General features: G+C 30.6%; 1 protein-coding gene across 3 annotated transcripts in view; it reads right to left on the bottom strand.

The window, feature by feature from the left end:
- Positions 1 to 16,459, bottom strand: part of LOC113400649 (CBP80/20-dependent translation initiation factor) — a 33,863-nt gene extending 17,404 nt beyond the window's left edge. For all 3 annotated transcript variants that reach the window (XM_026640287.2, XM_026640288.2, XM_026640289.2), the window contains exons 1-2: positions 16,163 to 16,459; positions 5,326 to 5,399 (exon numbers count right to left, since the gene is read on the bottom strand). The gene's annotated coding sequence lies outside the window, so the exon portion shown is untranslated. The remainder of the gene's footprint in view (positions 1 to 5,325; positions 5,400 to 16,162) is intronic.
- Positions 16,460 to 22,865: the final 6,406 nt, after the last annotated feature.

The raw sequence follows: 22,865 nt of genomic DNA, 5'->3' as shown, positions 1-22,865 counted from the left end.
AGCTTATTGAAGTTTAAACTTATTAACTGTTGAAATTTCAGGAATTTTTCAGTTTATTACTAATAACTCTTTAGAGATATGTTGCTATAAAAATGGGCTCATTTATAAATAGAAAAGATGGTGCGTCCCTAATTTCACTATGTGTGTATTATGGAAGTCATAAATATGAGTCACACGTATTGATTGAGTCACAGGCTATAATATATAAAATTTATGATAATTGGTATTTAAAATATTGTATTTTTTTTATTATTATTTTTAATTAAATTTAAACTCTATTAACGAAATTCGGTTTAAAGTGTTAATTGCTCCACATAGTTTTATTGTACAAAATAGACGCCTTTTTTGATTTTCATCTAGAATAAGGTATATTCGTAGAAGCTCTATAGACCAGCGTAATAATTTTATTTATGGACTGCTGTAGTACAGAATACATGGGAACGAAGGTCGACTGAATAGAAGATGAGGCATAAACATAATAAACTATTACTTGAACCATATTCAAGATTTATAACTCATCGATATTTTAATCAAATCAGGGTTCGCGTAGTGGTCGAAACTCGACATACATTAATTTACATGTTTTGAATATATATATTTTTTTCTATTCTTATTTTAATAAATATGTATATTAAAAAACTGTAGCTTTCAATTTTTCAAATTATATTTATATGTAATCGTTTCCATTTTTGATCATTTACACTTTAAAATATATTTTGCGCCAAGATGATAGAACTATTTAACCAAAGATTGCGGGTTTAAGCCTGGACAAACACTGCTGATTTTAGTGTGCAAAATTTAATAATGACACGCATAACAAACAATTAAACTCGCCTTCGCATGTATTAATTGGCATAATTTATTTCACTAACACATTCGAAATGTTTACGTATAATTTTATAGTAAAAAATAAGATAGTTTTTAATTACGCTTTTTATTTTCTAAGATTAGACGTTTCGATATGTATTTCTATATAAATAAGCCTTGTTTTGACTTATACGTTCTCCAAAGATAACTTACTTACATAAATATATATATAATAATTAAAATTTAGCTTGTTATACATGTGCTGATATGATTTTACATTTAAACAATTATAATAACAATATTAAGATAAAACTTCTAAACGTATACAGTATAAAATGTTGAATCTGAGACTGAAACAATTCGATAAATCTACTTAAGACTTCCAAAATACATACCGAGACAACGAAATTTCACTTCGTCTCGTCCAGAGTAATTAACGCCTACACAAACGACAGCCAATTGAATTAAATTAAATTTCACTCTGCGCTTCCTAAGAATGTGTAATAATAAATTTTATTAAAAAAATTAAAACCACGTGTTATTCATATCACAATATGAAAACAGATGTATTTCTTTCTCCAAATAATCTTGATCATTGAATTGATCACTATTAATTAAATTTATATCAATAAAGGAGAAAACAAAAAAAACATTTCACTTATAAGAGAAGATGAATCGCGTTTCGGCTCGTAATACATTTCATACAACGTCTACTGATGGTTTTTCTTGTTTTATATATTAATAAATGCAATAATACCCTATACCGATCCTTGGGGTTCAAGCTTGCTTCATACCAAATGTGATCAGATACTATTCAGTGGCTTGGTCGTGAAAGAATAACAGACAGACCCATGAAAAGATGAGCTAAGTGATGTGGTGATATTTTTTAAATAAAATATCTTAAAATTGATAAAATATGTTATAGCATTACGTATTGTAGTATTCAGTTTTAATGTGCGCAACTTTGTGAAAATTACTTTAATAAAAAAACTCGTTTATGATATTAGTATAGACTTGTTCAGCCTGAAAGACCTTGGTTTTCGATACATCGTCCTCATTACGGACCGGTTTGTTTTTTAATAAAAAAGGCAATTAAGGATTAAGTTTATTCGTGTACGGCTGCAGCGGAATTCAATAAATGGTTTTTTTTTACCTACAATAATGAATGTTTCGACAATAAGTTCAGAAAAACTGAAAAGAAAATTCCACACAATAAAAAATTTAATTTAATTTAAAATTCTGATAATCAACTTTATTAAATGATTTTATTTTTAAAATATATTTAAAATGAGAAATAAATGGTACACTTTTAAAGAATTTTATCTCTTTAAATGATCAAAGATTATTAAATGCTCTATGTAATGTTTATTTTATGTAACCGGGTTTAAATTATCTATGACGAGCACATTTTTCTGTATGGCGAGATTATTTCTGAACGTCCATATCTTACAGTCGAATAATGACCTTTTTAATACGGAAATTCGTATTTTTCACCGTGTTTTCGACATTAGATTAAAATTATGAATTCAAACATATGTATTTCTTGATTACCGTTTATCTTATTGTGATTATATGTGGTTGACTATCAAATACAATTATGTGCATTTTAAGTTCAGACACAGCAAATAGTGGAAAATAGTAACTACTGAGTTTCTTGCCGGTTCTTGTCGGTAGAAACACTTTCCGAACCTTTGGTAGCTTTACGTTTAATTCTGTACTATAAAATGACGGTTCAAAAATGCTTTTATTAGCGTACTTAAATAAAGAATATTTTAATTTGATTCGATAAGATAAAGCTAGTAATGTTGTCGTTCTAATTACTACTAATTGCGGCCAGGGCAACCATTTTCAAGGAAGATAAGTGTCAATGTACGACTACATATATTTATGTTCAATTGCTTTCTCTATTCCCCCACACTTATAATCTGACGGAAAAGTAAACTAACATAAACGGTAAGAGCTATCTCAGGACATACAATATTTGCTAACATTTCGAAACGCATATCTAGGTACTGCGAACTTAACTTTATAAGCTAACCCCTGGATATAAGCTAATCAAAAAACGAAACGAATCTTATTAAATTAAAATTTGTATTATTATAATTTATCTATTAGGATTTTTTAATTTAAATAAATAAAAATTAAACCTTAATACGTAAATAGAGCAGACTTTTGTAATACATATAGTCCGTCTAATCGTCACTTCTGTAAAGGAAGCCTTTACAGGGCGTAAAGGCTTCCTTTAAAGAATTGTTGAATATTTGTAATATTTTATTTATGTAGGTACATGTAGTTTAGATCAAATGCTACCTAGTCTTATCCAATCACAAGAGGACAAAAGCCAAATAAACAACATTTGACATCGAATTGAAGCGATATCATTGGTCGAGAGCTTGAATAATCAATGACATTCTTTATGGATTCGCGTAAAAATTGCGTTTTGAACGTCGACGAAACTGTTATCGGAACTTTGGAAGTAAATTAAAGTGGATTTAAAAAGTTAAGGGAGATATTGATTTATTATAAATGAACGTGTATTAATCAAGAACTGTTACTAGTGTACACTATAGCTGAGCTGTTACTAAATTGCATGGAATACGTAAATAAGGTTTGTTTATCTTTATAATTTCTTCGATTGGAATAGACTATACACACATGTAATAAAACTAATGTCTAAATTGCTATAATTAAATGTAATCAATAAATCATGCATAAATAAATATTATTAATGACTTATTTCATAAATTACGACACCTACCTAATATTCACGTGAACAGAGTTGCAGACACACACTTGTTAATCAATACGTCTTTGAATACGCGGACGTTGCTAGCCACCTTACAGTTACAAGCGCAATTCGTGCCGGTGTCTGTGTCCGCTGTGACTCACCGCCACCGCTAATGTAACCATCATTTTAGTATGCTCTAAAGTGAACCTTGTTTATTTAAACTTGTAACTAATTCGTAATCTTATGTACGACTAGAAAGACGGATGTCGATTCCAACGGCAGAAGGAGTAAGGACAAATATACAACTTAGTCCTTGAATGACCATGACATCATTAGTCGAGATTAGAAATTAAATCTATGTTCATTATGGATTCGAGAAAAAATGGCGTCTTTAATGTCGGCAAAATTGTTTAAAGTAGATAGATAAGTGAGTGAAGCTGTAGAAATAAAGTAACAACCTGTTAATGCCCCACTGTTAGGCTAAGGACTATTCCTTTTGAGATAATTGGAGAATACTCCATCACGCTCTAAAGTGGATTAATAGAGATAAAAAGTGTAGTATTATAAATGTTATTAAAATACTGTTTGTAGTGGATAATATTGCAGAGCTATTTGTAAATCGTATGACATATGTAAGTCTAAGTCATAAGCGACAATTGACTCAATCAATATAATATTTAAAGGAAACGAATCAAATGATACTGAGACTCTTTTAATGTAAGCTGGTTTTATATATTCAAATTGAAAGTATAAGTATCAGCTTTGTTTCTTTCAGAATAGCTTTACTGGTATAGCAATTAAGTAATTTTTCTACCGTCTATTTATATGCCTTGTTTGTCTAGGAGTGGTTTTTTAAAGGATATTCCGGTGAGTTAAGTTGCACCAGGCGTTTTTGGTACCGGTGAGTCTCACATAACCGTAAATCGTAATGCATTTCTCTAAATTTAAATTATGGTAACTGCCATATACAATCTCCTGACTCAGTATTAGCTAAAAACGTCGTTTAGCGTAATTCTCTCTGTATTTATGTTGGATTTCGATTCCATTGCGCGCCAAGTTTATGTTTACCTTTGCTCTCATATTTGTGCACTATAAAATCCTGCGAAGTTAGCTAATTTCCGTTATAATTGTCCACCTAAGTCAAACGGCCATAAGGATATTATCATTATCATTCATTGCGAAGAAAGATTGTCTGACCTCCGTAATCAATGTGGGCAAACCAGTAACACGACGGATTGGAATAAAAAAATGGCCCTAATCTACCCACACTATCGACTTTGTAACGCTAAGAAATAATATTAATACTTATTCACAAGTTTATCATTCTATAATACAAAATTTGATTGAAATTGACACCATAATTTTATAGTAGGATGAGCAAAGTAATCTTGAACATAGGTAAACAAACAAGACTTCCTATTAAAAGTCAATTTGTCGTATTCATCAAAGGTCATAATATATCAACTCAAATAGCAGACAAAATAAAAAAAAAACTTTGTTTGCGATAATAAAACCCGAATATAATGTTTACAAAAAACAAATAACATTACAAGAACAAATAAATTTTAATTGTATCATTCAAAAATCGAACCTTTTCCAATAAATTTAAAATGGATTGTTAAAAACTTTCTCTTTTTTATATTTTAATTTGCGTAAACGGTATTGTCGCAACTTTCGCCTCATGCTAATATCACAGGATGAAGATGAAACGACGTTGACTGATCGGTGCACAGGAGGTTAAAAAAAAATTGTAGTCTATTAAATAAAAAGTAGATGGTAAACCTACTCACCGCTCTCTCGTTGTGCGCTGTCAATCGTCGTTCTCTGCACTCGAGACTCGTTGACTTTACTCGTATTGGTTTCACTGCAACAACGAATTTCATCTCTTTAACACGTCATTCAATTTTATGAACAAGACGTGTTACGTCACGCATATTTGCTTAAGCTTATCGGAATACTGTTAACTAATTTTCTAGGAATTGCAAAGCGACTTCCGAAGTCACATTTAATATTCTATTCTTAAGATTGGTAAGATTCTTATTTATCTTAAAACTATAGTAACGAAGGAAAAATATTTTGTTTATTATTATTAAACTTATATCGTGACTCTATATTTGTAGAGATTTAAACCTTGTAACCAAGTTTATAGTTTATTTATTATAAGCAAAAAAATTGTCAATGATATCAAATCTAGAGTAATAAAAAATAAAAAAAACCACCATCACAGATTTTAAAAAAAAATATTACAATATTTTAAACGAATAATCTGAAGACATTTTGTATTAGCATACTATTAAATTTGATTCGCTTAAAAATAATTCTTTATATACAAGTAATACATAAAAAACTACGTATCAAGTAATATATAAGTATATTAGATATAATATGTTTAACAGTCTAGCGGTGTTAATAGGAAAATCCAATTAGTACGCGCATGTCTTTAGACTTCTGTCGGCAACATAACTAACATGGCTGAGTTATACACATGAGTAATAATAACATTAAATTGAGCGAATATTCATTAAAAAAATGCGTAATGCATGTATGACTCAAAAACAAATCGCACGAGTCCCTCTTGGTTTTACTAGTTCTTTAGCTCAACGTCAGTTTATCTCGTTCGTATCAAATTATCATAGCGTAATGCAATTGATATTAGTAATTGCAGGATTTCAAATCGATATTACAATTAATCGATCAAATCGATAGTTTTCAAGTCGGTTATAATCGAATCTCTAAAATTAGTTTTCATACATTTTTTGCAACGTGTAAAGAAATAAAATTATAATTTGTAACATTATAACGTGAAGTATTTTCTGAATATTAATGTTTTAAATTGACAGTCAAATGGACACAGTTTTAATCTATACTAATGTTGAAAAGAGGTTTGTTCGTTTATGTGGAGGTTAAGCACAGGAACTAAAGATGCAACAACTAAAAAAATGTCACTCATAGAGAGCTAAATTATTAATTGGATATAAAATTATATTTACATGATTTTGTTAATTTTAAATATCACGCGTGTGCTACCAGGGTCGCTTGTGACTTATATAAGTCATAGTTTTTTATGGAGATCGATGATACACAATGTTGTCTTTTAGAAGAAGTAACACATTGTCTTAGAAATTATGCTCTCTAATTTTCGCTAAAGAAATATGTTACTTTTTGCCCGCATCGATCATTAATATGGCAGCAAAAATTGACAATAACAAAATAGATGACTCATACTCTCATAATCAATATAATTATATCTTAACACAGCATATATAATAAAATTATATATGCTAAAGTGAGACTGTCTGTTTTCTAAATTATCGCGACGTAAACACTAAACCAAGAGTAATGAAAGTAGACATTGAGATAGCCTGGGCTGCTGACTGGACAGGGACAACAAATAAATGGGATATTTGACTCGAACGGAGTCGCGGACACTGTTAGTTATCAATACCGTTGATAAGAAAAATATCTATTAATAAAGGGTCTCAATTTAGGTTAAAAAAATGTATTAACGTATTTTTTTTATGATATAGGTAGTCGGACGAGTAAATATGCTATCTGATGTTATGTGGTCACCACCGCCCATAGACAATGGCGTTATAAGAAATATCAACCATTCCTGACATTGCCAATGCGAAAATGTTACACGCTAAATAAACGTATAACATGTTAAAAATATTTTATATAAGTAAAGGAGGACCAGATATAATAAATCATTCAAAAATTTAATTTTACAACATCTCACAAATTCAATATTAGAGAAAATTTAACAGAATTGATCAGCGCACTGTGTCGGTAAAAAATTGTCTTGCTCGATGCCTTTTATTAAATTCGATGTATTATTAAATCTAAATATCTAAAGTAATGTAAAAATCTGTATTGATATTTGGAAATAACTAGGCATTTATTTTTTTATTGACGTATACAATTATGCATCCCTTCCCACTTACAATAGGAGGTAGTTTCTGGTAGAGCGCCAGTCTATCGACAAAATACCGCGGTACCGCTCCTGTTTTTAGGGACGTCACGAGTTCTTTTACGCACACTACCGTGCCATCTTCAGAGAACGCCCTCTTGGAGTCCTCTATAGGTATAGGATAAGGTATGGCATCGCGATGCGGTCAATTGAAAGCATCTTACTCATCTCAATTAGGACGCGACGATTAGTGACGACATGTGTGTGGCGAATGGTGTAAATAGACATACTAACTATGAGTTACTAACATAACAATTATTGTGGTTTTCGACTTTCTTATTTAGAAGCAAATTACAAATTTACTTTAATGTTAAAACAGACAAAAAAAAAGAAAATTTTTAAATATAATTTCTTAGACTTATAAAAATAAGTGGAAAAGTGAAGTGACAGCGTATTGTTTGAGTTGCTGGCATATGAGGGCCCTGTACAGTTCCATGGACCGCTACATGCCACCATTTGGTGAATCTGGACCAGATTTATATTCTTACTTTAGATACAATTCCAACAGATGCATTGGCATTTTTAAAGGCATTTACGCAATTTGTGCGATAGGCGGGTCAAAGCGCTATTTTAAAACAGAGACCCTCAAATCCAACATCTCATTGCGGTCCAAACTGGTCCAATTTTCCTAATAGGTCTTGTAGCTAGCTTATAAAGCTGCAGATCTCGTAAGTATCGGGTTTAACGCCTAACGGCGTAACAAAAAATAATTCAAGTAGTTTGTCTAGAAATTTCCAATAACAGTATCATTTTTAGCTCAGCGAAGACAGCGTTTAGAGTCCTATTCCTCGTATCGCTATCCGGTGCTCCTAGTGCCGTTGGTCCTGCACCTAAACTGTTCTCACTCGCGTCACGGTGCCGTCTCATCGGGTTATGAAAGTGACGAAATAGATTGCACCTGTGTTCGAGTACACACTTGCGCACGGTAATATCTCTTGCGCAGTTTGCTGTTCGTTGAAAATGGCCGCCATAGCCAAAATCGGTCAGGACATCATTTTAAAAAAATTAAATTTCTTCATGATAATTCATTGCATATGTGTATATAAGGTTGGTCTCCTTAGCAGTCAAACATTACGTCTTTATACAAAATTTCAAAACTTCCAACATTGTAGGCGGTGCCGCATGACATCACCGTGTTTACTGACTGCCGTCTGACACATGCGTACTTACGTTTTATAAAAATAGTAGTTCTATCTATAAAATGTCACACTAATTAGCACTTTATTAACCTACAATAAAGTCCAAAATTCCTTACATCATTTGAGCAATCTTGCGACGATCTTAAAGCAACTGTGTACACACGACATAATGAGACTTGGGTTCTAGGTCACTGGGCACGTTCCACAACTGTCTTTGTTTTGTTAGTAATCGATAATTGATCGATTTAAAATCGATTTATGTGATCGATAATTGGATATCCCATGCCCAATTTAATCTCTCATACCATGAATAAAAACAAAAATCTATCTTTTTCACATCCGAGATGTTTATCCATTTAGTAGAGACCAAATAATCTCCTAAATATAAATTATTTATATTATTGCTGTTATACATACATACACACACACAGTTTATAATTTTATCATACTTATATATTTTCTAAGACTGTTTTCTATCCGGTGTTTTCAACGGATAGAAAGTGACTTCCTTTGGAAAATTATAGATTATAGAAAAAAGAATCATTGACTTTCGTATTTATGATATATTTAATAAAAAACAAAACATTTTCTTGAAAACGGTTAATATTTTAAATGTTAGTATATTATATACGACACATAAATATTACTCAACTATCATAGTCAAGACTTAAGTCAACTCCTAAGTTATCCATTCCAAATACTTCATTATTTTTTTTAAACGCAACAGACAAAGGTGTGGCGTACTGACTACATTAATAATAATATAAAGACAGTTATTATAATATTAATTTAATAAAGAACACTTAATAATATGTAACTGTGAGAAGTAATACACATTTTTTAAATACATTTTAAACATTTGAAAGGTAAAAACTAAAAAATAAGGTCTTAGTCATGGTAAAAGGAATATTATTAAATATTTTTAAAAAATATAGGTATATATTTAGAGGCAATAACTTATTACATTTTTGTTGGCATGCCACGGAAGTTTTAGTCTGAAACTCCTGTATCGTCTAGTAAACCATGAACTGATAAAGATGTTTAATCTAAAGTTTAGTCAGATGTTATTAAAGTCCATTAATATATTTTCTCTGATTCATCTTCATAATTAAATAGCAAGATAAATGCATATAAATTTACATCTAGGAAATGACTCATTGTTTGCACGCAAAAAAAAACAAATATATATAACCTTATACTGATCTCAGCACTGATGTCCAGCGGTTATGGATTTAATCTTCAAATCCACGTATGTACCACATATGATAAGTATATTTCCGAAATAGACATTTGCCATCTATCATTGTATTCATTTAAACAACGTATCTCGGAAAAGCCAAACAAAGTAGCAATTATTTTATGTACCTAAAACCGTTTGTAGTATGTATGTTATGTGTGTTATGACTTATAGTAACTAAATGTTTTAATTATTTGGGAAAACTTAATTGGTTGACATTTAATTATTATTTATATAGAAATAAAAACATAAGCAGCAATGTGTATCTCTTAAATATATATATACAACAGAAAATAAGGTATTAATATAATTGACTTTAAACATAATAATTCGATTTCAAGGTTAGATGAAAAGCTATGCAGTGAATGTTAAATTAACATATTATGAATTGAATAATTTTGCATTTTGCAAATACATACAGCATCATGGCCGCTGTGTGGCTGCTTCGCACCTTTTTGCTACCTACGTTGTTTAATATAACGCAATAAAACTGAATTCAATTATGACAGTCGGTTTTTATATATTTACTATAAGATGCTTATATAGCTTGGTAATATAAATAAAAAATAATGTTTCTTCGTACGTTTGTCCTCTATGCGTCAATAAACCTTTCGTTTGTGATAAAAAATGTTTTGCGTACGTACCGTTGCGATTTTTTATGGGACAAAAAATATTTTTATTTATAATATGTTTGTCATTCATAAACGTGTTTATTTAGCCCGTGCATTAGTACTTAAAATGATAAATGTACTTATATTATTTGTATTAATGTAATATTTATTCTTTTGAGGTCTTATTGCATTTTTATGGACTATTGAATATTTTTACGACATAAAGTAGGTACGTACACAAATGAAATTTAAACAATATTGTATACATTCCATTCAAACAATTATTGTTATTGCAATAGTATTAAATATCACACCAAGGTACTTACTACAGGTAAATATGAATTTGAAAAAATCATCATGTTTCTAACGTATCAAATTACTACATTATTAATTACTTTAAAACTCAAATTTAAATTAATTCGTATTTGACTGTGGTAGAAAAACAGGCGCTCAACAAAGTGATTCTAAAGGATTCACTTGGTGGTAGGTCCTGTACTCGGAAGGTACCACCCACTCATAATATATTCTACCGCCAAGCATTAATACTTAGTTTTATTATACTCCAGTTTGAAGGCAAATGAGCCAGTGTTACTACAGGCACAAGGGACATACCGACGACATGGTCAGTGACGCATTGATGATATAAGGTAAAAAATTCTTACCACGCCAATGTCTATGGGCAGTGGTGACCATTAACCATCGGTGGCTCACTTGCCCTATCAATTTTATATATAAAAAAGAAGCATATATATTAAATAGAAACAATTATTTGTAGTTTTATATATACAAGCATGTATTGTTTTCAAGTGTTTATGTAGAGTACCTCATTACTATCATTAAATCATTAAAAAATACGGTCATAATTATGTGATATAGTCGTTTGTAGATACCATTGTAATTTGTGAATGTAAGAAATGGATTATGTGTTTTACAAAGTTTGCAAACTTCCAGTACATTTTCTTGTCTACAATTCTAGTATATTCATTGAAAAAGTATGTTTAAATATGTAGTAAGGCATGCGGCAGCAACACATTAGCATTACATTAGCAGCCTGTAAATTTCCCACTGCTGCGCTAAGGCCTTCTCTCCCTTTGAGGAGAAGGTTTGGAGCATATTCCACCACGCTGCTCCAATGCTGGTTGGTGGAATACACATGTGCAGTTTTCCTCAAGATGTTTTCCTTCACCGCCGAGCACGAGATGAATTATAAACACAAATTAAGCATATGAAAATTCAGTGGTGCCTGCCTGGGTTTGAACCCGAAATCATCGGTTACGATGCACGCATTCTAAACACTGAGCCATCTCGGCTCTCAGCAACACAACGGTTATTTTTTTTAATATTAGAATAAAACGATACAATTTGAATGCTAATTGAGTAACTTATAGTACTTTATCAGAAATCTCAGAAAGTAAGAAAATACAACTGATTTCGTAATTAGTGACTTCATGGATGATAGCACAAATTGGGAATGAAACGATCGCGTCCTGACTATTTCTTTGTTATATGATATACATACGTAATTATAATAAATTTATCAAAATAACTCATTGATTCTTTTGCCAGTTCTAAATTACTTTACATAAGTGGCAAAAATATACATAATTTCAACTGAATTAGATATTAATTGATGCGTGTCAAATACGATCAAAAGTAAGCATTTATTTTAATATAAGTATGAGATTTTTGTATTTATTTAAACAGAAGTATAATACTTTCTATTACATTACAAGCGGCTTGGAAATATCTAGGCCAGTAACGTACTTCCGACGTGAGAAGAATACAATATGAACAAAAATAGAAATACTGCGTTTTATGAACTGATGATTATATTTTATGAAAAGTATAAAATGAAAATATTTGTAATAATTTACAAAATAGTGAACAGTGACGTCCGTCACTTAAGAAGTGCATCCCAATTTCTTTTTATCGGAGAACTAACGGGACCGTATCTCAGTAAGCGACTTTGACGTGCATTGTGCGGTTTTTTATTATCATTACATTTAAATTACGCTCATTCCGCTAGTTTTCTTGATTTCTATAAAGCGTCGGATATTTCGTCCTCGATCCTACTTTATTGCGTAGCGAGTGTTGACCGAATATGAAATGTCAAAGTGCTATCAATTTAAAACTGCCAATTGAACATCGAGATCTTTACAATTAGTAAACCGTATCTGTTTCTTAGTTGGGATTTTATTTTATATCGTACTTAATAATTAATTTATATAAATACATAAAAATAATTTTAAAATAGCTACGGTAGAAATCATGGCTCCGTGAGATGGTGGCAAGAACGCTAGCAGGATTTCTCCGTTGAATCGTTATTCCGATGTCCTGGACGAAAATGGACCAGCCTCCTATCACCAGCGGCTACATATGTCTAATAAAAGTTTTTTCACTATCAGTATTGATCCAAGGTCCACGAGATTCAATGCTAAAATTATTCACTCAATAGCTAAATTTGTATTTCTATTTATTAGGAATTCTTCTTGCTTGGAATCTAATTAAGACATATTTTTTATCTGAACTCGGCCCAACTCTGTTTTCAGTCAGTATATATCTGTTTAACAAACCTGATATGACAAAACTTTATCAATTATTATTGTTGTTAATCTATTTTATTTGATTTTAACTTTCCTAAAACATAAACATATTTTTTTAAAAGCATTTTAAAATTAATTTTTCAGTGAAATATCGACTGATACTTTATTTTTATATTCACATTAAGAATTTGGTTATTTAATTGCATTTGCTCAAATCGTTCGTGTCATGTAAATGCTTTTAATAAAAATTTGCTCGTCATTTTATCGGAAAATTGACGGAAGCCATCAACAATCTTTATTTATAATATCATTAATAACCTAATTAAAATATAACGTTTTCAACATCATACTTTTTAGTTGTATTATTATTGAGCAAAAAGGTTGTATATAATAATTGTATAATAAATAGTACATAAAAACACATTCATAGAATACTTCTAAAAGTATTTTGTTTATCTGTAGGTATTTTGTTCGTATGTATTTATTGCTATGAGCGAATTCTCGACCTTGCTTGAATTTATTGATGTATGTATGTATGATGTATGCATAATAGCATTTTCTGGGTAAATAAGATATGCTGCAGTGAGTTATCATAATAAGTCAAATCGAAAAGTAATCCAAATATCAAAAGCTTTTCAAGCATTCGTCTACTGGTTAAGGTTTGGAAATCGTTGCTAAGACTATGATTTTTTATCACATATTAATATTATAATGCCATTGTATGGCAGATTTAGACATGTACCTATAGAGGAACCATATAAAATTCGTAACAACATAAAACTTACATTCTCGAAATAAAATAATTAATATTTAATGACTCTTATAAGTATTCATATTTAATATAATTACAATTACAATGAATAAGATAAAAAAGCATGTCTTGATACGCCAGCATCTACATCACGATCGTATCACACATATAATGCTTAATTCAAGTCTGAACTCTAAGGCCCTGGGCCAATAAAAAAATTGAGTCCCCTTATGATTTTCCAAATAAATTGAACTATTTTATCAGTTGAGTATTTCAATAATTTATTGCAGACCCACTGAAATTTCTTCCAACAAACTTGGATGTATATTAAAATAGAACAATTTTATGCATTTTTATTTTACTATATCTACATAAATACTATATATAATTTAATTTATTTACTCGTTGAATTTTATTTTATTTTTTATTTTAGGTATATATAGATGTAGATACCACCAATAGTGATGGGGGATTGTCTTCTTTGTACACGTCCGGATGCCGGCCCCTAAATCCGACCCTGGCTTCATTGTATCATACGAAACAAGAAAAAGATGGTTACCGAATGTTACGAATGATTACAGTAATTTATTTTGCTGGCTGCCTCTGCTTCAGGGGTGAGTGACCTCGTTCAATGGCCTGTAGCCGCTCGCTAGATATCATTAAATGTTACCTAACCAACACAACAGTTTCCTAACTTTTGACGACCGATTGAAAACACTACTTAAATATATTTTTTATTTGGGAATTATATTATTTTTGTACGTCAAGGTAATAACTTCAAAATATTATCAATTTATTTGTTACCAACATTCGCGAGCCTTATGAAACAAATATAAAACGCAACTATGAAACATGTTACTAAATATATTTTAATAGATATTACTCATAAGTCATAGTCATGAAAAAAATATATTTCCATAGCTAAGGGTAATTTATTTTATTCCTAGTTTTGTATACATTACAGAACATATTATAATAACAATGATTTTTAATATTTCTTTGTAAATGTGCAATGTATCTACAAAAGTACCTATATTATAATAAAATATTGAGTCGTATTAAATACCATTAAAAAATAGATGAAACTAATCTTAAGTTACCGGATATCGGTATATTAAGCAAACGGTAGCTATTAAAAAAAGTCTGGAAGTAAGCCTGACTCACGTTCATATTTAAGGCGTACTAGTTATCCGTCCTGACTTTGCACGAGTACATATATACGTTTATATTAAAAGACAAATACCTATATTGTTTATTTTGGGCCCAAACCTTTGCAGATCAACACAAGTCTCATCACATGGGGATTAATTGATTAGGAACGCAAAGATGACATTCCTTTTTATCTCTCTATTCATTACTAGAACGTTATTTAATATGTGAAGTTTTTTTTATGTTCTGTTACTAACTAAAAAAAAAACTAAAGCATTATACACAAAATATACCAGAAGATGCAGCACGTTTCGGAGGTTTTAGTGTAAAATACATGACAGACAGTGCCTGTCGGCACTGTTTTGCTTTTGAATAATATAAAATAAAACGAATTAATTAATTTAACAAAATTAATTAAAACGTTATAAATAATTTGGTTTTAGTCAAGGTCAGATTAGTAATTGAAAACGTAAATTAGGTTTCAATGTAAAGTACCTAATGTATGGATGACGTAATGTCATAAAATTACCCAAAGTAGGTTTTAGGAAAAATTATCTTTAATACCTACTAACAATTGAAAATAAAAAAAATAATATAGAGCTCAAGATAAATTTCAAATTTTTTTTTGTATAATGACATTAAAGCCGGCAAATGAGTTAACATTATTAAAAAGAAAATTAGCCTTAATATAACTAGGCCAACATCATATTTTGATTATTAAATATTCGATTAATAAACAAATATAATTAGTAAAGCAAAGTCACGGGTATAACGCGAGTTGAAACGAATAAGTATTCAACACCCACAAATGAATACCTCCATTCATTAGTCAATAAAAGTGCTATAAGGACATGCCATGTCGTACAATATCGGTATTTAGGCCATCGTTGACGGAAGAGCAGACAAGGAATTCTATTTTGTCTTAAACCAATTAACCGGTAATCCGCGGCTCGGGGAGCGAGCGATTCCGCAAACACTGCGCTCACTTTCATTTTACTCGGCAGAATTTCATACTGGAAATATCTCATCGTGCCCGCCCCTTCCCACCGGATTATAGGTCACAGCGATCACAAATCTGCGCGTGTTAAAAACTACTAGTCGGGAAACGCGTAAAACGCATAACCTCTCCCTCGGTGCAGCGGCCGAAAATACACGGCACTATATATAGAACCGGTCGAAAAGTCGCGTGAACGGTCTTTGTTATCATATCATAATTAGTTTACTTACCAGAATCTTGCGCGTGCGTATTGCAATGATCGTTGGCGGATTCGCGTTATTATTTCACTGAAATTATATTCGTTCGCGTCGCCTGTCGCTTGCGCAGATTCCGGTCGTGTGGCGCCCGCCCGGGCGGTGTGCCGACTGACGCGCCGCGCGCGCACCCATTGGATGGATGGCTCCTCTATCCAAAGACACGGTGAGCACCGTGTCGAGATGTGCGTCGGTTCCTCCGCTCGATCGAGAAAAACCTTCGTGGTTCACGTCAATGCTGTCTGCTGAAAAACTTCGCTGCCTATTGAAGCAGTGAATCAATGTTTGCTCTACATCAGTGAAATTGCACGGTCGCTGCGTTTCAAACGGCATAGTTACTTAGGAATTTTTAATGCGGTATTTGACTCATTGAACAAAAAATAGGTATATTTTCTTAAATACGTTAATTATTTAACCTGCTAAAAAATACGTTACACTGATGAACGCTCTTTACTTGCAGGAAACAAAAGATCTGTATACAATATATTTATACCCATGTATTGTAATTGATGATTTCATTGTATTTATTTTTTAATCGCAACTCTATTTAAAATAGGTACATGACACATTAAATGTATTATGTAATGACTGTTCACTCTTCAATGCAAGTTGCGTGCTGTAAAATTATAAAAGATTTAAATGAAGTTTTAACTAGAAATATATTTATAATACCTGTATATAATAAGTCAGGTTGAAAATTATATATTTAAGAATATTTTTATTCCAATCAAATATAGTAGGTACTACGGACACTACGGTCTTAGGTCAAACGTTACTCTTCAAATCTATCGTATCAGTCCTACAGATTACCCTCTCAGTCAGTTGTGGATCGTCGGAGAATTGCCGACAAGGACATCCAGTGCTACTCTTTTAAAATTATATCATTGCTTATATTTAAAAAAAAATTACCACACTGAATACACGCTGTTTTATCATTAAAACCTATTTAACGAAATATAAACAATTATTCATAGACAATACAAAAAAATATAAATTCCCGACATTGAGGTGAAAATGTAATACACAAAAATCTCTGAAGATAAAATTAACATATGAGTTAAAATCATTAAGGCCTTAACTATATACAAATAAGAATTAAAAAGAGTTGCTACGTAAATCATGACCGCGTCGAATGGTGGCAAGAATGCTAGCAGCATTTCCCTGTTGAATCGCAATTCCAATCCTCTGGGAAAAGCCTATCACCAGAGTATTTTTTGTACTACTACTCCAAAAATAATATTATACTATTTAATGTAGATATAAAATGCAGTAATAAGTAATATTTTAAGCGATTATTTAAAATGGGGTCCTTCTAACAGGTGTTTTCGCGGCATTGGTGTGCATGAATTTGGTGTGTGTCGTTGTAAATGGTAGTTTACACTACTTACCGTGTCAAATTCTTCGGGTGACGGCAAGTGGTGACCAACTTTAATATAATGTCATACGTATATATCTTATAGGATATTAAAAATTAAATATTAACTAAAATTATAAATACGAAAGTATGTGTTTTGACACACTTCCACGTTTCTTAACTACGAATACGAATCGACGAACGATACGAATCCATCATCATGTAATATATCATCATAGATTCCTAGCATCTGTAACCTCCTTCCTTCCTCCTAAGAAGCAGGCAAAGCCGCGACCGGAAATTAGTAACATTATAATCATTGTAATATAAATTGAAAGAATAACTCATTACTTATAACATTTACTAATAATAAAAGGTACGTTTATAAAGATAGTAACATACTTTAATACTGGGCAGGGCCGGGCGTGAGTTTAGGGGGCCCTGGGCTAATACTACTTAGGGGGCCCCACTTAAAACACACCTGAACGTAGACATGAATTAAATGAATTGGTTTGATTAATTGCAGGACTCGCAGGACTCGCAATGCAACCCGTATGGTTGCAGTATGCATCTGTTTAATTTAATAAAATGATGGATTCTTTCGCATTGTCGTCTATTTTTACTTTGTCTTGATTTAGCTGGGAGCCTTGAATCCACGGGGCCTTGGGCTAAAGCCCAAAAAGCCATACGGTAGATCCGGCCCTGATACTGGGTAATAATTACTTAATATGGATGAATTATACTTACTGCTTAACTGAATATAGATTTTCCATCCATCATTCATCTTTTCACAGACAACAAATAAAGCTACTGATCACTTTATAGTTTCCTATCACAAGGGAGATACTCATTCCACTATTTCCACGTCACTGCACCACACATGTTTATTTAGTTATACATAACATGTATCAATATGTATTTCGAGACATGCAATATCCGCACAATATTTTTTTCCCTGCTGAGCATAATATGATTATCATACATATGAACTTAGCACTTTAGCCACATTTTCTGCAGTTACTTATTTAGTGTTGGAGGCGGTGTAAGCGTGGGTGACGTGGGCCACGGCCGTGGTCCCCGGCTTGTCGCCTCCAAAGCGAAAGGTAAATACATGTTTTTGAAGTGGTCTGTTTCAACTGTCGAAAATTTTAATAACATCTCTATCTAAATCTCTATTACTCTCACTGATGAAAAGAGGATAAATGAGGTTTGTTTATGTAATTTGTAAATATTTTCTACTAAGGTTTATAGGCAGTGACCACTTACCATAAGGTAGCCCATTTGCCAGGCTGCCTACATATACATATAAGATAAAATAGAATATATCATCGTTTTCAAATTATGTGCCACGAAAAAAATCGATTTCTGTGAAAAAGGTGGTTGAATAACTGGCCGTAACAATAAAATTTTGAAAAATAAGTACTTATTAGTTCTTTATGATTATGATAGTTTTATAAATGGCACCCGTGCCCTGTCGGTGTGGTCGCTAGTGTCTTAAGCTAGTATAATAAGTATGAAAATAATATAGATATTTATTTCCCACTTAATAAAGAAAATTCGTAAAATATTTCTAAGGCCCAGAATGGACTAAAACGGCCCTCACGAAATTTTGATCTTGCACCACCACCGAATGAATTTACTCTACCATTTTCAACGAATAATATGAGGAATAGTATCTCCACTCTCATTTTTTTTCACACTATGTTAAATTAAAAAATGTAGTGAATCTATTTATTATTGTCTTTGGTAAAAACGGTTGTATTTAATTTTAGTTATAAATAGCACTTGTCTCCTGCAATCCATACTCTTAGTAATTTACTAATAATATATTTATATATATTTTAGTGGCATGGTGTTGAAAATAAAAGAAAACCAGTTTCGGGAATAAATTATCTATTTATTTAATACAACTTCAAATCTAATTATAATAGGGAAAAATTATTAAGAACAAAAATAATGTAAATATCGTTCTATTTTTAGGATTAATTACACTTTCCTGAACAAGTCGAACGAAATAAGACATGAACGAAAATGTACACGAACTATTAATCTATACTTAAACACTTTTAACAATATTTTGGATTTTTAATGTTTTGTAACAAAATGAGCACACTGCATTTTATTTCAATTCATACACACAAACCATAAACTGTATAAAATTACCATATTCATGCGTAATTCAGTTTCAAGTTACAGTTAGAATTCATTAACAGCTTACCTAAAATGCAAAAAATAATTTCTTTAAACTATATATATCATTATTCTCATTAAACTACAAAATTTTAAATGAACTACAGAATATGTTACGTATTTAATTAATGTATTTAGCATAATATGAAGCAAACATTTTCGTGTCAATATTTTTATTTTTTTAAGCCCTTAATCAAATTGAAAATAAATTCATACTTGAGACATATAATTAGGTCTTAACTTAATACCGCTTGTAATCCGAAACCTGATTGATCTGATGCGTTTCGACCACAGAACCTGGATTATGTCCTCCTGACCGAGTGATAGCTACGGTGGTGAATCTCGGAGTAGTCGACTACACATGACATAAGTGTGTAAGTGGCCTTATTGTCATAATGACAGCTGTACAAATAGTGATTACAACATACGATTCTTCCGAAATGACCTCGGATTTGTTCCACATAATGAATAATGTGACATAGTTTTAATAATTTAAAATAAAGTTTTTTTCTTATAATTAAAACACAACGAAATGTGTGATTCTCTGTTTTTTTTTTTCATTCTGTGCTTCATTCATCTCTCAAGATACATACATACGCACGAACGATTTTTACTATATAATTTTAAATTATATAATGGTTGTGTTAGTGTACAATAAATTTAGGAATGTCTACTAAAAGACAAACTTAATAAAATTAGCTACTTAAATTTAAAAAAAAAGTATAAAAGAAAAGAAAAATAAATTACTAGTTAAATATTAAGACTTATCACCTTCCTTCACTTTGGTGGTCAGTTCTGTATTTAATACAAAAATATATTGTAATATTTTACATATGTGTCCATGGAATATCTATCTAAGTGTTATATTTATTATAATGTTACATGATTAATTACTCTTAATGCGTTTTGTTCTGAACCTAAAGATATTAAATGTTGCCATTCCTCACAAATTTAAAATAATAAAATTTAAATGTTTCAAGAACACAAATACTGCTATAAAAATATGATTTAATAAACCATTTATTATAACGAATGAAAAAATCCTGTAGTAAAAATTGCATTACTTAAAAAACGCAGTGGAAAAGATCAATGATAATTTGAATATTATACAATAAACTTACTGTATATATAATACAATACCTGAAAACAGACAAGTATTTATTCTATCTACAGACAAACGATGGACTTATCAAGACGACGACGACAATACGAGTCATGTTTGTTCAAGTTCATAGATATTAATCAAATTAAAATTTGGAATTTCTTTAACCGAAAACGATGATAATTTAAAATGGTGGGAATTATTATTAAATTTATTAAACACTGCTTATTTATATTACGGAGTACTTATTAAAATAATTAACAGTCGCAATTTCAAGTCAGTTAATTTTTTTTCATTTAACTTAGAATTTGTAGTGATCAAATCTCTTATCTTTATTTTTTTTAAATACGACTAAGACATTTCTGAAATAGTGAGATTTTTCGTACAAGATATAACGATTTTATTCGAAAACCAAAGCTAAAAAAATTATCAGGAAGTAGTATTTCCTCGCTCAACTATAATATCAATTCTAAAGAATTTACCTTATTATTAATGGTTTAGATTTACATAACGAACATCAATTTACATACATAGCTGTTATGTCATAAATTAATTATTTTTAATCATTAAATTCCAATATTAGTTACAATTTCATTCCTACGTATTACAATTTATTTATATATACAAGCAATTTATGCTCTATGTCTATATAATCACCTATAGTATACAGTTGAGTGGCATAACACGCGATTGCCATATCACATACATAAAACACTAATATGTCTTAATAATTATTGGTGAAGAATTTAAAATAAGTTATTACGAATACATATTGAAGATCTATTTGCGTGATTATCAGCACGCAATTTGTGAAATAATACTTAAATAAATACTAATATAGATACAATTTGATCATTAACTTAATATGTAATTGTTTTTTTTTTTTAATTAATCACAATATTCTATGAGCCAGAATGTCGTATGACGGAACGAGTTATAATGTTGACACGCAATATTAAAAAAAAAATCGAAGCTGTGTTAAAAATGTAAATAACAGATTTGGAAAGCTGCAAAATGCAAATTTCTATCATGGTTTATATACCCTATGTAACTATTTGTATTACCTAATTTGTCTGAACGTGCTGCTTAATCAGACGCATAAATCAAGCAATATGCTACCTGATACGGTATAGCGTATTCAAGGTATAAACATTACTGGGAAACAGCATACTAATATATATAGATATATTCATTTTAAACATAGTTGCAAAATTCTTGTAAGGCGGATTTTGAATCATGTAAAATGAAAATGTTATTTTTTGTAAAATCAAAAAGTAGTATCTTACCAACAATACTGTAAGTATCTTCGGTAAAAATATGTTTTCAATCAAAATATCAGGTATTTAATCTAATATTAATACTAGTATATTATCTTATAAATAATGCATAGTCATATTTTTCATTTGTTTTATTTCACTATCTATTGTTATCAATGTACATATTTAGAATATAGTTTACATACGACAGTCTCAGTGTATATTTTGAAAAGGCAGTGTGGTTGGAAAGTAAACATTCATAACATTTATACAGCTCCTTTATTCTATTCTAGATGAAATTAAATTAACCTAAAGACAGTATCCAATTAATTACAGACCGATGTCACTTGATATTTAAATATTTATAAATAATTTTAACACTTGTGAATTAGCCACTGATTCTTATAAGAAAGATTTTTTTATATATATTTGTTTGAGTGCAATATATTTGAACACCGTTAGACTGATTACCATATAAATCTTTTTCACAGAGGTTTTTATACTGTCCACTGAGTTTCAACTCTCTATTAAGTGATATTTAATTCCTGTAGAAAATCAACTTGGATATGGTTCTCCCAATACTCATATTAACAGACAGGCATCTTGTCTGAACTTTCCGAATTATTTATAAAACAACAATGAAATAACTTGCTATTTTTTTGTTTGTTAACGGGTGTAGGTGGAAAACTTTTCATAAATAGCAATTAATTTATCAACTACATATATATTGCAATTAATAATTATGAAGTCATATATTAAAAATTAAAGAAAAAGCTG

This window comes from Vanessa tameamea, chromosome 13, assembly GCF_037043105.1.
Source record: "Vanessa tameamea isolate UH-Manoa-2023 chromosome 13, ilVanTame1 primary haplotype, whole genome shotgun sequence".
Taxonomy (NCBI): domain Eukaryota; kingdom Metazoa; phylum Arthropoda; class Insecta; order Lepidoptera; family Nymphalidae; genus Vanessa; species Vanessa tameamea.
The sequence above is the reverse complement of the archived record's forward strand: the minus strand, read 5'-3'. Positions and strand labels throughout refer to the sequence as shown.